Genomic DNA, 15,517 nt, shown 5'->3' on the forward strand with positions numbered 1-15,517 from the left:
TGTTCCCCTCAGCCTCGTGGGTATGGAGGGAACTCTAGCAAGCCTTGTGCACCTCAAAGTTTCAAAGCTGTGCAGATTCACACTGGTTTGGAAACGGAAGACCTTCAGGGTGGGTGTCAGGGCCTAAAAAGGCCCCAGTTACTCTCAGAAACAGCCAGCTTTTGTCCAGAATGCCCGAGTGTGTGGTACCAAGGACCAGCTAAGAATTTGCACTTCCGGGCCCACTCTGGATGCAGCTTAGCTAAGTTTACAATGCTGAGGCCCTGAAATGAACCCCATATTCTGCCTCCTGGAAAGGGGAGAGTAGGCGTTAGCAAGAGCATGAATTGGAAAGATATCCCAAATCATCCCAAACAATATCTACACTGACATTTAAAAATCCACCATGGATCTGATGAACATTTATGTTTATTAACACAGCTAGAGTTGTTATACAGAGAAATTCTGTCTCAAGCAAGCAAGGAAGGAAGGAAGGGAGGGAGGGAGGGAGGGAGGGAGGAAGGAAGGAAGGAAGGAAGGAAGGAAAGAAAGCAAGCAGAGGACGAAACTAAAGAAAAAACCCAGCATTAAGAGCACCGACTGATATTCCAGAGGACCCAGGTTTGATTTCCCAGCTCACAACCATTTATAGTTATAGCTCCAGTCTCAGGGAATACTACACCCTTTTCTGGCCTCCAAGGGCACCAGGCACGTATGTGCTACACAGACCTATAGGCAGACAAAACACCTGTACATGTAATCAATTAATTATTTTTAAAGTAAGGGATCTGGAGAGATGGCTCAGCAGTTAAGAGCCTTGACTGCTCTTGCAGGGGACCTGGGTTGAATTCCCAGCAACCACATGGCAGCTCAGGTACCAGGCACAATGTGGTGGACGCAGATACATGCAGGCAAAACACTCATACACATACAATTTTTTGGTGGTTTTTTTTGTGTGTGTGTATTGTTCTTGTTTTTGCGGGATTTTTTCTTATTGTTTGTTTGTTTTTGAGAAGGGGTTTTTCTGTGTAGACCTGGCTATTGTTATGGTTTAAATAAAATTCACGGCACCATTGTTATGATTTAAGTAAAAATGCTGCAGGTCCCTGAGTGGCTGCAGCGGGCAGCAGGCTATGAGATCACGCCACAGGTCCCCAAAGTGGCCACAGGCAGTGGGCAGCAGGTTCTGAGAGCAGCCAGTCCCAGGCAGGGACAGCACAGTTCCCCAAGTGGCAGCAGTGGGCCATGAGGGACAGCCAGTCCCAGGCAGGGAGCCACAGCCCCAGTGGGTGAGAGACAGACAGATAGGCACTCCATGCAGAGTAAGGCTGGATATTTATTTAGTGGGTTATGGCGGGGAAAGGGAAGAAGGGGAAAAGAGCAGAGAGAGAGCCAGAGAGAGAGACATACACACACAGAGGGGGCGAAGGGAGAAGGGAGAGACAGAAGCTACCTCTTTGAGAGAGAGATACAGAAAGGAAGAGACTCAGGGTACAAGCAGGAAGGAAGATCTGCCTTCCTCAGCAGATGGGGGAGGAAGTGGGCGGGGCTTGTCTCTTGAAGGGACAGGACAGTCCATTACAGCTATCCTGGAACTCACTTTGTAGACCAGGCTGGCCTCAAACTCACAAAGATCTGCCTGCTTTTGCCTCCTGAATGCTGGGATTAAAGGCGTGCACCACCCCCACCTAATGGAAAAATATTTTAATTAAAAAAAGAAAAAGAAAGAGAGAGGATAGGAGCCAAGCTACCCCTCAAGGCTCATGCCCAGCAACCCATCTTCTCCAAACTTCACAAAGGTTCTACAACCCCCCAAACAGTATCAATGTAGTGTTCAAACACATGAGCCTTGGGCACATTTCCATCCCAATCAGAACACTACTTGAACCCTTCCTCCATCTTTTGTTCTTGCTGAAGGTCCTAGGAACTGGAAGTAACCTACCAACACTGAAGAGCAGAGGAGGTTCTCTCTTTGATCTGTAGTCCAACTTAGACCTTTGGCCACTTCCTGTCCTCACTCTGTTTTTCTTTTGTTTCACAGGACTGCCCTTACTATTTACATAGGTTGACTTGTATAATAATTATATAGTTCCCAAAAAGAAAACCCACTAGCAACCAAAGTAATACCAGCAAGCCTGGTGTGGTACTGGGCACCTTTAATCCCAGCACTCAAGAGGCAGAGAGAGGCAGGTGGATTTCTGCGAGTTTGAGACCAACCTGATTTCTGATCTACATAATAAATTTCAGGACAGCCAGAGTTACATAGAGAGACCCTGTCTCAAAATAAATAAATACCCCCCAAAACCAAAAATGAAACAACAACAAGAAGAATACCAGCAAGCAGAAAAGAATCACGTGTGATTTCCCGGGCTTGTTAATCACATGACCCTCGTAGCTAAGTGACTGTCTTCCAGCCTCATTATCTCAGCTGCAGCCCAGGGATGGTCGGATCTGCCTCATGAACTGGTAACACAAAGTTTAAAACTAAGATCATATATCCATGCAGAATAACTGGTACCTGGCAAGTTCCCCTAAAAAATATCTATTTCTAGCTTGGTGTGGAGGTGCACATCTCTAATCCTAGCACTCGGGAGGTGGAGGCAAGAGATGAAGAGCTCAAGGCCAGCCTGTAAACCGGAAGACCTTATCTTATAAAACAAAACAGGTACTGGAGAGCTGCGCCGCACATGGGCATCAAAATATCTATATGTATAAAATTTAAAATAATTTTAAAATTCCCAAAAAGTTGAGACGCACAAAAAGTAGCTGTTGCCCACATGAGTCAGAAGAACTCATAAGAAGTCTGATATAGTAGGGACCCCGTGTAATAATCTATTCTGTCTTGTTAAGAGACAAGCCATGCCCACTCCTCCCTTGTCCACTGAGGCAGGCAGATCTTCCTTCCTGCTTTGGTCTCTCTCTCTCTCTCTCTCTCTCTCTCTCTCTCTCTCTCTCTCTCTCTCTCTCTCTCCCCCCCCCCGTCTCTTTGCCTCTCTGCTCTTTCCCCCTTCTCCCTTTCCCCTCCATAACCCACTAAATAAATATCCAACCTCACTCTGCATGGCATGCCTATCAGTCTGTCTCTCACCCACCTCGTGGCTCCCTGCCTGGGACCAGCCGCCTTTGGAGACCTGTAGCATGGTCTCATGGCATGCCCATCTGTCTGTCTCTCCTCGTGGTCTGCTGCAGTCGCTCAGGCTCAGGACCTGTACCAGTCCCTGCCTAGGACTGGCCGCTCTCAGGACATGCTGCCCACTGCCCCTGCTTGGGGATCCCGCAGCATTTTTAATTAATCCATTTCACCTGGGCCCCTCAGTGGTAAAACATTTGTCTAGCACTCCTGAGGCCCAAGGTTCGGTCCTCAGTACTGAAGGAAAAAAGGAGAAGAGGTCTAAGCAACAGTTCTCAGTCCGTGCGGCTTAGTAACAACCCACAGTCCATGGTATGTCTCCCCTCTTGCTGTCCTCTCTACATCATGAGGTCTCAGGGACCCGAAAACCTCCTCAGGTGATGCTGGTGACACTTTGTATGTGTCTCTGCCCACACTTTAAGAAGCACTTTGTGGGCTGTGACTGGAGTCAAGGTGGAACAGGCCCAGCAGTTAAAGAGCACTGGCTGCTCTTCCAGAAGACCCGGGTTCAATTCCCAGCACCCACATGGCAGCTCACAACTGTCTGTAACTCCAGTTCCAGGAGATCCGATACCTTCACACCAATGCAAATAAAATAAAGTTAAATCAATTTTTAAAAAGAAAGAAAGAAATACTTTGTGTATCAGTGAATGGCTGATAGGTTGTCAAAAGCCACCTTTTGGGGTGAGTTCTGCCGATGTCCAGCCATGATGGGTTTGTATATTCCAGGGTAGGGGCATGCGGATTAGAAATGTTAGGTAGGAGGAACAAAGATATGAAAGACATACAAAGACACAGGATAGTACTGGGAGGGCAACTCAGTAAATACTGAATCTGCCCATTTTTAATTTTCATGTACTTTTATACCCCCATAAAGAAAGAGGGAATGAAGGCAAAAGATTGCTTCAACATGACATGAAGGACAACCAGAACAGTTACTTGTTTCAATACTTGAGACATCAAGCCACTATTTCTTGACTTAAGCATTCTTAACTTTTGGGCAGGACATGCAGCGAATACACCCTAAACCAAGTATCCTGTAGGTCAGCCACTCCTTGGGTCAAACCTCCTGCTTTAAAATGATGGAGCAGGAATAGGTCTGAATTCTCGGACCTTTGGTCAGGGTGAAGCAGATCTGTCTCTACAGATCATCTTAACTCTTAATGTCCAAAACACCAAGTAACCACACCCTAGGTCAGGCTGTGGTTGTTGTCAACAACCTTGAAAGAGCAAAAACAAGCTCCAACTCTCTAACCTTGACTGGAGTCAAGGTGGAACAGGCGCGCACCTGTGGGTCCCCACAGTAGGTAAAGGGACTTTGTCCCCATGCCTGACAACCTGAGGCAGATCTCCTAGACACACACACGGTAGAAGATCAGTGCCTACTAATTGCTCTGTGTGTGCGGCACTTGCTGCACAGCACACACACGCCCAGACACACACCAATGCTCACTCAAATACATAAATGTCAAAATTACAAAAAGAAACATTTTTCTGTAAGTGCTTCCTGAGTTAAAAACAAAACAAAATACCTGCAACGATTAAAGATTAAATATTCCCCCCAATAGGCTGTCGCTTTCCTTTCTTCCTGTTCCCTTTTCGGTGTGCATCAAAACCAGAGGCTCAATCACACCACAACTGAAATCTGACACCAAGCTCTACCCCCAGGCTGAGGCATTTTGTTCTGAAGTTGTCCAACACTCATACTGCAGAACACCACGGGCTGGCTGAGGCGCCAAGCTGGAGTTTGTTCTCCACATATCTGTCATTCTTGGACTAGCAGGTACCCAAGGTTTGTTCTCATGGTTGCGAATAGTCTCCTGGCCAAGCAAGCACGAAGACCACACCCAATGTCTTTCTCTGAGGACAGAGCTGATGGTAGACACTATCTCAGAAGCAAATGCTTTCCACAAACCCAGAGCCCACAAATTATGGCCTGCAGGCTAGATGGGGTCTGTAGTCTGATTTTATATAGTGTCCGTAAGCTATGAATGGCTTTTATAAAAACCATGAATGGCTTTTTGCATTTTTTTTTTTTTTACAGGCTGTAAAAGTGAAAAAGACATTCAACGGAGACCCTGTGTGGCTCACAAGGCCTGAAAAAGTTTATGGCCTGACTCTCAAAGAGAGAAGTGTGTTGATCCCTGCAGCGTGCCATCTTTTGGCAATGGATATTTTTGGACGCAGCATTAACTGCGCAAATAGAGGTGGATGGTTTTATGTTTGTGATTCTTTCTGAATCAAAGGAAATTTAAAGATGATTCTCAGAACCAGGGAGGGGGTGTAGCTTAATGGTAAACACACTCCATGCCTGGTCTCCACCTCTAGGACCAAAAAGAAAAAGAATACATATTAACAACTGAGTAGGACCCAGTAAAGAAAGGCAGCTGGAAAAACAAACAAGCAAGCGGAGCAAAGGAAACCCCAGAAAACAAGAGAGATGTTAGGTAAAGGTGAATGATCCAGGTGAAGGGTCTTGGGAAATGAGGAGTAGAGAGTAAGAGAATTCTTTCCTTCTGCTCAGCGTGGGTCCAAGGCTAAGGTCCCTGTGACAAAAGTCAGACCAACAAAAAAAAGAACATGCAAACTTAATTATAAGTTTTGCAGGACATAAGCACCTTCACAATTAAATGACTCATACTGTGAAGTCAGGCGTATTTATGTGATGTTTGGAGAGTGGGCAGTTGTAAAGTAGTGTAATAAAGCTAAAGGCACTGTCTAAAGGCCACACACAGGGAAAACTGGCCAAGGCCTGTTTGTTTGGGTACTTCTCTGTGCCCCAGGGTGGTCAGAAGTGTAAAAAGGGCGCCCCTTACACGAAAGTCTCAGGACCTGCTTCAAACCAAGTCTAGAAAAGCCTCCCGTAAGTTTGTGTTTGTTTTTTTCTGGTTTTTCAAGACAGGGTTTCTCTATGGCTTTGGAGCCTGTCCTGGAACTCACTCTGTAGACCAGGTTGGCCTCAAACTCACAGAGATCTGCTTGCCTCTGCCTCCCGAGTGCTGGGTATCAGGGTGTGTGCCACCACTGCCTGGCTCCTTTTCCATAGAGTCTATAACGCTCTTCACAGGACAGTGAGGTCAGAGAGCCCTCCCCAAACACACTCTTTCTCTTTTCTAAATCCCTTCAGTTTAATTAATACATTTTGCAGTTGTGTGGTGTCCTGAGTCTGAGTGACAAGTATACAGTTAACAATCGGGCATGCCAGGCAAGCATGGGTGAGCACACAGGGCACAAGTCCCTGAGTTTGCGTAACGGAATCATAATTTTTGTTTTTACCATGAGTAGGTTTTATTTTAAGAAATGAATAACAGGGGGCTGGAGAGATGGTTCAGTGGTTAAGAGCATTGCCTGCTCTTCCAAAGGTCCTGAGTTCAATTCCCGGCAACCACATGATGGCTCACAACCATCTGTAAAGAGGTCTGGTGCCTTCTTCTGGCCTTCAGACATGCACACAGACAGAATATTGTATACATAATAATAAATATTTTTTAAAAAAGAAATGAATAACAGTCAGTACAAAACATTTACCTCCAAGAAGTATTTCACACTTCTAAGGGAAAAGGTAATCAATATTGGACATTTTCCTTATTCAATGTTTCTAATGTTTAGAGGGGTTTTGGGTAAGTTTCATAGTCACTGAGAAGTTTTGAAAGGTAGCCTTCATGACCCCTTTGACTTCATGCTTTTAAATGACAAATTATTTTATTCAAATTATGTTTCCAAAAGAGAGGGTTCAGTGCCAGCCGTTTCTGAAAGTTTTCATACCATTTCAGAACCACATTTTTTCAGATGGATTTGGTGTCATCTGGGCCTTAGAGAGAGCAAATGATGAAGCAAAATTGTAGAAGTTGTCCAACACCTTCCATGCGAACTGTGTGAAGGAGTCAGCCGAGGACACAGCAGCACTGCCCACAGGAGTCTGTGGAGCCAGACTGTTTAACACCTCCACCGAAATGCCAGTCTGAGCCACAGATGGGGTCCGCACAATATTCATGGCTCCAAATGGGTGTTGGCTTCCTTCACCAGCCTCCCCGCCACCAGGCAGCCAAACGTGGCAGCGCCCTCGACGCCTCTGCTCGGCACGCACCTCAGGCAGGAGACCACTGTCCTAACTGAACTCAAGAATCTTCCAGAATTTGCAGGAGGGCACGTGCCCCTCCACGGCATAGCAATACAGGAATGTATTCTGGCCCACAAAATATTTTAATGGGGTTTAAGAGCTGGCTTAGAAATTAAGAGACCAACCAGGTTGCCCTTGAACTCACAGAGATCCACCTACCTCTGCCTCCCAAGTGCTGGGATTATTAGAGGCGTGTACCATTGTAGCCTGGCTTTAGCCAAGGAGCCCTATCACAAAGAGAAAGTGAGCACAGGCTGCAAAGAGCAAGGATGCTACAGCACTCAGTATGAAGGAATAATTCCAAATGTGAAGCCAGACAGAGATGGTCACTGGCAAGCTGTGGCAAGCCATGGGAGGCAACTTCCTTCAAGCAGACTCCGAAGGGGGATCCTGAGACAGGACGGAGCTCCATTCTGTACAGAGGTCATCACAGGACTCCCTCCTGGAGGGCAGCTCTGAGAACACAACCGTGCCAGTCAACACTTCATCCTCGATTTTCCACCCGTACCCAAGCCCCCTAAACAGACAGATTTCTTTTCTTTTTTCTTTTTTTGGTTTTTCGAGACAGGGTTTCTCTGCACAGACAGATTTCTTGATACTTCTAGGTATTTAAGCAATTAAGTAGAAGCTAAGAGGTCCATGTGTGCAATTTTCAGTATTTTCTGAACCTTTTCCCCTTCCAGTGTCTGAGATCTTAGTAGTCTGCACTGATATCCAGGGCTGAGGGCGCGACTTTGATTTTAGGAATCTGAAGGAGACTCCTACGGAAGCAAACAGAGCGCCATGATCCTACCTGGCAGAAACCAACAGATGAGCAGAGTGTGAAGGCGCAGGCTGTGATCTTAGCACTTGGGTGGCAGAAGAGGAAGGATGGCAAGACTGCGGCCACCCTGGGCTGTGGGGCAGACTGGGGCAGAGAGTAGAGGGTGCCAATGGCTATTTCTATGTTTTCACATCCAAAAACCAATGTCTTTGGAAGAGTGAATTGGTGGTATTCAAAGCCACCCTCTACCCCCGCCTCCTCCGACTTCCCACAAACTTCTTGGCCAAAGTTCAATGAACATGATTCCCTTGGCTTTCCTCTCTACCAGTAGCCAACCTCCACACCCCATCCCACACTCTCGGCCCCTGGAGAAGGGAGGAGTGTGCAGGTGTGACGCCCTTGCTGACACAGGGAGCTTGTGGTGAAGCTGGTCCTGAGCAAAAGCTGCTGGATAAGAGAGAAGGAATTGATCTGTCCTCTAGACAGGGCCAGCCTCAGCTGCCTGATGGCTTCATCACCCCGAGGTTCTCAAACATTCCTTTTGAGTGAGCTGACTTTTATACAGCACTGTTGGAATCACACACACACACACATACACACACACACACACACACACACACACACAGAGAGAGAGAGAGAGAGAAGAGAGAGGAGAGAGAGAGAGAGAGAGAGAGAGAGAGAGAGAGAGAGAGAGAGAATTTTAGATAACTGGGCAGTAGCAGCCTCTTTCATAGCAGCAGATACAGTCTACTAATGTGCTAAATAATAAATAGGGAAAAAGCACATTAATTTTTAGCCACTAAGGGCAGTTACTCCCGTATCTATTCTTTAAATAAATTTACTCCTTTATTTTTTAACAAAAAATAAAGAGAGAAAAAATGTTCTCCTATGTGCATCCATCCTTCCATAGGGCATCGCTGAGGTGTCAGGGCCACCTAAATGTGGAGGGGAATGTCATCATTGAAGCCATCAAGGTTAGCCCTGCTCCCTCCACGTCACTGCAACCCATGCCTCCTCTCTTCTAAGAACATTTCAGAAGACTCTTCAGTGATTCCCCCTCCCCCCAGGCCTCTCTCATTACTTTTCTCTAAGAATGGGCAATTGTGAGCCCAAAGGGAAGATTCTGGAAGCTAAGTGTCTGTGAGATCTAACTCAGAGGCGACTCTGAGACTGCTGAGAGCTTGGTTTGGTTTTCTGGGGCCGCATAATGATACCCCCACAGCTGGCTGTTTAAACAACCCCTGATAGGAGCCCACAGTTCTGCAGGTCAGAAGTCCCCTCAGCCTCTACTGGAGCCCATGTTCTGGGTCTCACAGTGTGACACCAAATGATGTTGGAGAGAAGGGTCCTCCCAAGTCCATTCACATTGTCAGCAGCGTGTAGTTCGGTGCAGCTACAAGACTGACGTCCTGCTACCTCGTAGCGTCAGAGAGGGGTCACCGGGGACTGCTCTGCTGGCATTGTGCACCTCTCCACCTTCAGGCTAGGAAGGGCATGTCTAGCCTTCCCTCTGACTCGCCCTTTCTCCAACTGTCAATAAAAGTTTGCTTGTAATGTACTTGTGTTTGGATTAGACCCACCCAGGTAACCTCCTTTTGATGAAATCTAATTGAACTGATTAGTAACCTTAACCATATCTGTTGTTAGCTGTTTTTGCTACCTAATGGAATAAACAGGGGTTTTCAGCCCCTGGATTAGGACAGGAAATAGGATGGGTGAGGGCACATGTGAGAATTTTTCCTGCTACACGGGTATGGGAATCTATCCAAGAGCATGGGGTATGGGGTACAAGGGTCCCCGCCTCTGCAGTTTCATCTAGATTTCCAGGCATGGCAAACCCTGATCCTCCTGGGCACCTCATCCAAGAAACAGACAGAACTGGGTGCCTCCCCCTCCCACACAAAGGTCCTGGGCTAGTCCTCGCTAGTCTATGGGTATGGGCATGTCTCATACCACTGGAAAAGGGGATGAGGCAGAGAAGGGACATCATTCTTTGTCTTTAAAAGAAGCTATTTCTGGGGGCTGGAGAGATGGCTCAGTGGTTAAGAGTACTGACTGCTCTTCCTAGAGGATCCAGGTTCAATTCCCAGCACCCACATGGCAGCTCACAACTGTCTGAAGATCCAGTTGCAGGGGATCTGACACCTTCACACCAATGCACATAAAATAAAGTTAAATAAACCATAAAAAATATTTTAAAAAAGAAGCTATTTCTGGGCCAATGAGATGGCTCACTGGGTAAACGCACTTGCTGCTTAGCCTGACTTCAGTCCCTGTGAGCTGTCCCCTGACAGGTTCCACACAGGTACGTGCCCATACACTTACATGAGCACACATAAGAATACATAAATATAATTAAATTAAAAGGTGACATTTCTCCTTTCAAAACCTCATCCTGTAGAGCAGTGGTTCTCAACCTTCCTAACGCTGTGACCCTTTAACCCAGTTCCTCACCATAAAATTATTTTCATTGCTACTTCATAACTGTAAATTTGCTCAGTTGTGAATTGCAATGTAAATATCTGATATACAGGATATCTGATAAGCCACCCCAGTGGAAGGGTCACTGGAGAACCCCAGGGGTTGTGACCCACAGGTTGAGAATCACTGTCTGAGAGCCCAGAGCCTGCACCAGTCTAGGGTTCTTGCATGACAGTACATTCCACTCCCCTCCCCCATCCTTGTTTTCTCATTTGTTTTATTTTCACATTTTTCTTTTTTGGTTTTTTGAGACAGGGTTTCCCTGTAGTTTCTAGAGCCTGTCCTGGAACTAGCTCTTGTAGACCAGGCTGGCCTCGAACTCACAGAGATCCACCTGCCTCTGCCTCCCGAATGCTGGGATTAAAGGCGTGCGCCACCACCGCCCAGCTTCACATTTTTCTTTATCTGTGCATGCGTGCACGACTCGCATGCACCCCAAGTGTGAAAGTCAGACAACTTATGGAGTGAGTGGATTCCAGGGACCAAACTCAGGTCCTCAGCTTGGCCTGCGCCTTTATTCACGGAGCCATTCCCCAGTCTCCCAGCCATCCCCCAGGCCCTGTTAGTTTCTGGAAGAAGAACTCACGCATCCAGAGCTAGCTTCCAACTACCCATCCCCTGAAGGATGACCTTGAACTTCCGTTCTTCTGTGCCTCTCTTCTGAATGTTTGGATTATATCTAGGTGCTGTGTAAGGTTCTTGTGGTATAGGTTGGAACCTAGAATTTATGCCTGTGAGGTAAACACGCTACCAAGTGAGCTGTATCTCAAGCCCCTTGTTCAGCTTTTTGTCTATGTTTTGTTTTTAAACAGCTTTGCTCCATAACCTAGGCTGGCTTGAACTTGAACCCTATCAGTACCTTTTACTCCCTTTGTCTCAGGCCGTGAGTGCTGGACCTGGCTGTGCCATCTCTCAGAGCACTAGTCAGCCCTCATCCCCTCCCATCTTCAGGGTTCTGGAACTCCTTCTCCTCCATGAGCAGGTACGACTAGCCCACCCCCCACCTGCTATCTCTGCTCTCTCCACAGGTTCTCCTGGTGTGTAGCAGCCATGCACACACAGTGTTCAGTGGACGACCGCCGTGAATGAAGGGAAGCGATGGTGAATGAGTCATCCACGCTTTTAAAAATCATCTATTATCCTAAAATATCAGTGCCTTGGGCCCGTATCTAATTATAGGACCCATTCATCCATACGCTCACTTCTCCATCCTCGGGGATCCAAAGATAAATATGAACAGGATAAACATTTTTCCTAGACTGTTAAAGAACTTGTGCTTATTAGGGAAACTGGGACATTTCCTTCCTTTGGGATAAGGTTTGCCAGCCCCCAAACATCTTTTAAGAATCCACATCTAGAGGCACCCGCGGCTGTCAAATTGAATGGTTAAGAAGACTCCGGGTCTGCCGATCCAAAGAGTGGCAGAATTCCTTCTTTTGTGAAACACAAGCATTCTCATTGTTTCCCACTCAAAGAGACACTTAAGTTTGCTTCCCACCAGGTTTGAAGCTGGGGCCTAGTGTGGCTGAAAATGCTTTGGGTCCAGAGAGGAAATCCAATGCCCCAGGGCTGTGGGCTGAATGGCCGCCTTGTTACTGAGGGCCTTCTGCTTTGTCTGCCTGGGATCTCAAATGACATGTTTGGACACAAAGTCTCTTAGGTAAAAAATGACTACATTTGCCAGAGCCCCTAATTTAGACCTTGGTTTATTATTTCAGAGTCTTTTTTCTTTCTTTTTCGTGATTAGATTTAGTGAGATTTTACAGTGGAATCACGACCCTCATTTTAAAAATGCATTTGCTGTGGTGTTTTGGTATCCTTGCTCCCCCTTTCCTCCTCCCGCCCCCCCCCCCTCCCAAGTTTCCTCTGACAGAGAGCTGTCTGGGCCTCCACTGAAGATTTCACCTTCCTGCTGTCAAGGTCATTTTCTTAACCTCTCTGAGAGATTTATCAAGAGGTTTTTTTTTTAAAAAAAAAAAAAAAAACCTTTCTGTGTGACAGGAGCAGAGAGGAGCCACTGGGGGCGGGGAGCGGGGCGAGCAGACTCCTTGGGGAACTGAGGGAGAGAGGTCGCTTACCTAATAACTTTTCTCAGGCCAACACATGAGGTTTGGACCAAGGGACCTAGGGTCACAGGAATCACAGTCTTTTCATCTGAGGTGTGGTCTGTGCTCCCCCCTCAACACACGGTAATTGCTTTGTTGTTGTTTGTTAACTATTCTGTGAGCATGATGCTCCAGCCCCTGCCGCAATTTCGGCAGAAAAATAGCTAAAGATGACGTCATCCTTCACCACCTTTCTATCACTGGTGCCCTTTACCAGCCACTAACAGGCTGGCGTGTTAGTTCCCAAACCCGCGCTAACAAAGCTGATGCTGGCGACAGCTTCTCCCCGCCTCCCTCAGTTCCTACCTGTTCCAGGGTCCTCATGGCAGGCATACCCTGCACCCTGCCTTACACTTCTCCAGCCCAGGGACTGGCCTGGTCTGCCCTTCCCCCACCCGCTCTTCCCAATATAACCTAGCTATTTTGCCTATGGGATCCTTTTGCCTTTTTTGACCCTTTTTTTGGTCTCTTGTCCTCCTGGCCCTCTCCTCTTCCCACAGGACCTGGCTCAGCTTGCTGGTCCCATTCATGCTGGACCCTCCCAGGTGCCCCAGCTGCTGGCTATGCTCTCCCTCATGTCTACTACAAACCTTCCCCTCCTCCTCCACACCTCGGGGCAGTGCATCCTCCTTTGACTTCTTTCTTTCATTCACCTACTCAACAACCAACCATACTGTGTTGTTGCTTATTAAGTGTTCTGTGACCTTGTTGCTCCGGCCTCTGGGTTCTCACCAACTGCAGAAAGAGGCCTTTCCCAGGGATAGCCAGTGCTGTAATTAAAAAAAAAAAAAAAAAAAAAAACAAAAAAAAAAAGCGGTGTGTGAGAGAAAGACACCCACCATGAGACAGAGCACAGAGCTCGGGTGGAGAGGTTTTTTATTAGGGGAAAGTGAATGGGTAAAGGGGGAGGGGAGAGGGGATACTGGCCTCTGGGGACAGGAGCAGCAGAAAAGGCAGAAGAGAGAGGCAGAGAGACAGAGAGACAAAGAGACAGGCAGAGAGAGAGAGAGAGAGAGAGAGAGAGGACAGGCAGAGAGAGAGAGAAAGAGAGAGGGGGGGAAGGGAGGGAGGGAGGGAGGGAGGGAGGGAGGGAGGGAGGGAGGGAGGGAGGGAGGGAGGGAGGGAGGGAGGGAGGGAGGGAGGGAGGGAGGTGGGCAAGGCCCGTAGTGAATGGGCACAGGAGGTGCTCTTAGTGGCTGCAGCTGAGGACAAATCCTGTCAGGACCCCAAAGGCAGGCCGGTACAAATGCCTGAGTACTAACACCTGTTATGCCCAGATCCAGGAAGTTCCCCCCAAATCAACAAGGAGCCCAAGTCCCGCATGTAAAAGCAAAGATCCTTTATTTTACACAAGGTTGCAAACTCCGTCTCTCCATGTGTCCAACGTATTGGAATAATCAGAGTGCCCCGAGCTCAGTTAGAGTCAGATTTTCATAGTAGTAAAGGTGGGGGGTGAGGGATTTCTAAGGTTCAAGACCTCTGATTGGCAGACATTTGTCTAGGGGTGTCCTGGTGAGTGTGTGCTGGCAGGTGATCCTATCTACAAGGTTGGAACGTTAGGCATTTCCTTTGGATGGTCTGTTCCTGGGTGGTGCCCTGGTAATCTCAGTTCGTGATTCTTCCTGCAACCAGGTATTGCCTCAGGGTAAACTACTGAGACTCAGGCCTCCATTAAACTTTATCATGGCTGAGTCCTACTCTGGCAGATGATAAGGGTTGAAAGTTAAAAACTTCCTTTGGGTGGTCTGTTCCTATTGAGCTTATCGTGGCCAGGTCCTAGCCAGTGTTAGCAAGTTCTCGGAAGTAGCACCTAGCTCACCTTTCCCATCCCAGATTTAGCTCCAGCGGACGGACGTGTTCCTTGGCTCATTCCGAGTTCCAGATGACTAGTGACAGCCCCCATGTGAGGGCAATCAAACCTGCCTCCTACCTCGCCTGTCCTTCCTGTGAAAATCACTCCCCAGCAGGTCTCCGGTGGGCCCCAGGTGGTACTGCACAGCACGCCGTGCCTCCCGTTGCTAGGAAACCGCCCAAAGAAGAGGATTTCTTCCTCATTTCCTTAGAATCCCACATATCCCAGGCTTCAACTGATTCTGTAGCCAGAAGATGTCTGTTTTCTGCAGCTGTGATAGAACACCATGACCAAAAGTAACTTGAAGAGGAGAGAGTTTATTTGGCTCTTATGGTCCCTCCCCGTTATGGTCCTGAATTTAACTGCCAGAAACCGGGTGTTCGAGAGCAAGGTTATGGAGCGGTAGAATTGCCGTCCTCGGCTGCACACGAGCTGACAAGTTTACTCTGTCTGAGGCCATGAGGAGGCAGAAGAGCGAAGACTCAACCTCTTTGCTTCGTCGCTAATGAAGGGTAAACCATGCTCTCACTGCCTGCTTCTTTTTTAAAAAAAATATTTATTTATTATGTATATAGTATTCTGTCTGTGTGTATGCCTGCAGGCCAGAAGAGGGCACCAGATCCCATTACAGATGGTTGTGAGCCACCATGTGGTTGCCGGGAATCGAACTCAGGACCTTTAGAAGAGCAGGCAATGCTCTTAACCTCTGAACCATCTCTCCAGCCCTCATTGCCTGCTTTCTTACACCTGCCATTTTATAAGGTGCCTTTTCCTCCTTTTTGTTCCAAAATACCTTCGCTGTCCACCAAATTGTGTCCGGATGTAAGAGATGGAGATTTGGGGTGTCCTGTGTCCTCTCTGCTAAGCTCGGCAGCCATTAACCAACTTCATCAGAAGCAGCGGAGACTCTTAAGGTTGAGCATGGTGGTAGTTCCTCCTAGGAAGTGGGGAGGTCACTAACCACCCCCCCCCCGAGATTCAGCACCCCTCCTGCTGCTCCCTCCCAGCTGTAGCTCACTCTGCCCCTACCTGTGTGATCTCGGTAGGTGCTAGAGTAGCCTTTCTCAACCTGTGGGTCGTGAACAAC

At 47.6% G+C, this 15,517-nt stretch overlaps 1 pseudogene; it reads right to left on the minus strand.

The window, feature by feature from the left end:
- Positions 1 to 6,786: 6,786 nt before the first annotated feature.
- On the minus strand, positions 6,787 to 7,103 carry LOC119815373 (annotated as a pseudogene).
- Positions 7,104 to 15,517: the final 8,414 nt, after the last annotated feature.

Source organism: Arvicola amphibius, chromosome 5 (genome assembly GCF_903992535.2).
Source record: "Arvicola amphibius chromosome 5, mArvAmp1.2, whole genome shotgun sequence".
Classification (NCBI taxonomy): Eukaryota; Metazoa; Chordata; class Mammalia; order Rodentia; family Cricetidae; genus Arvicola; species Arvicola amphibius.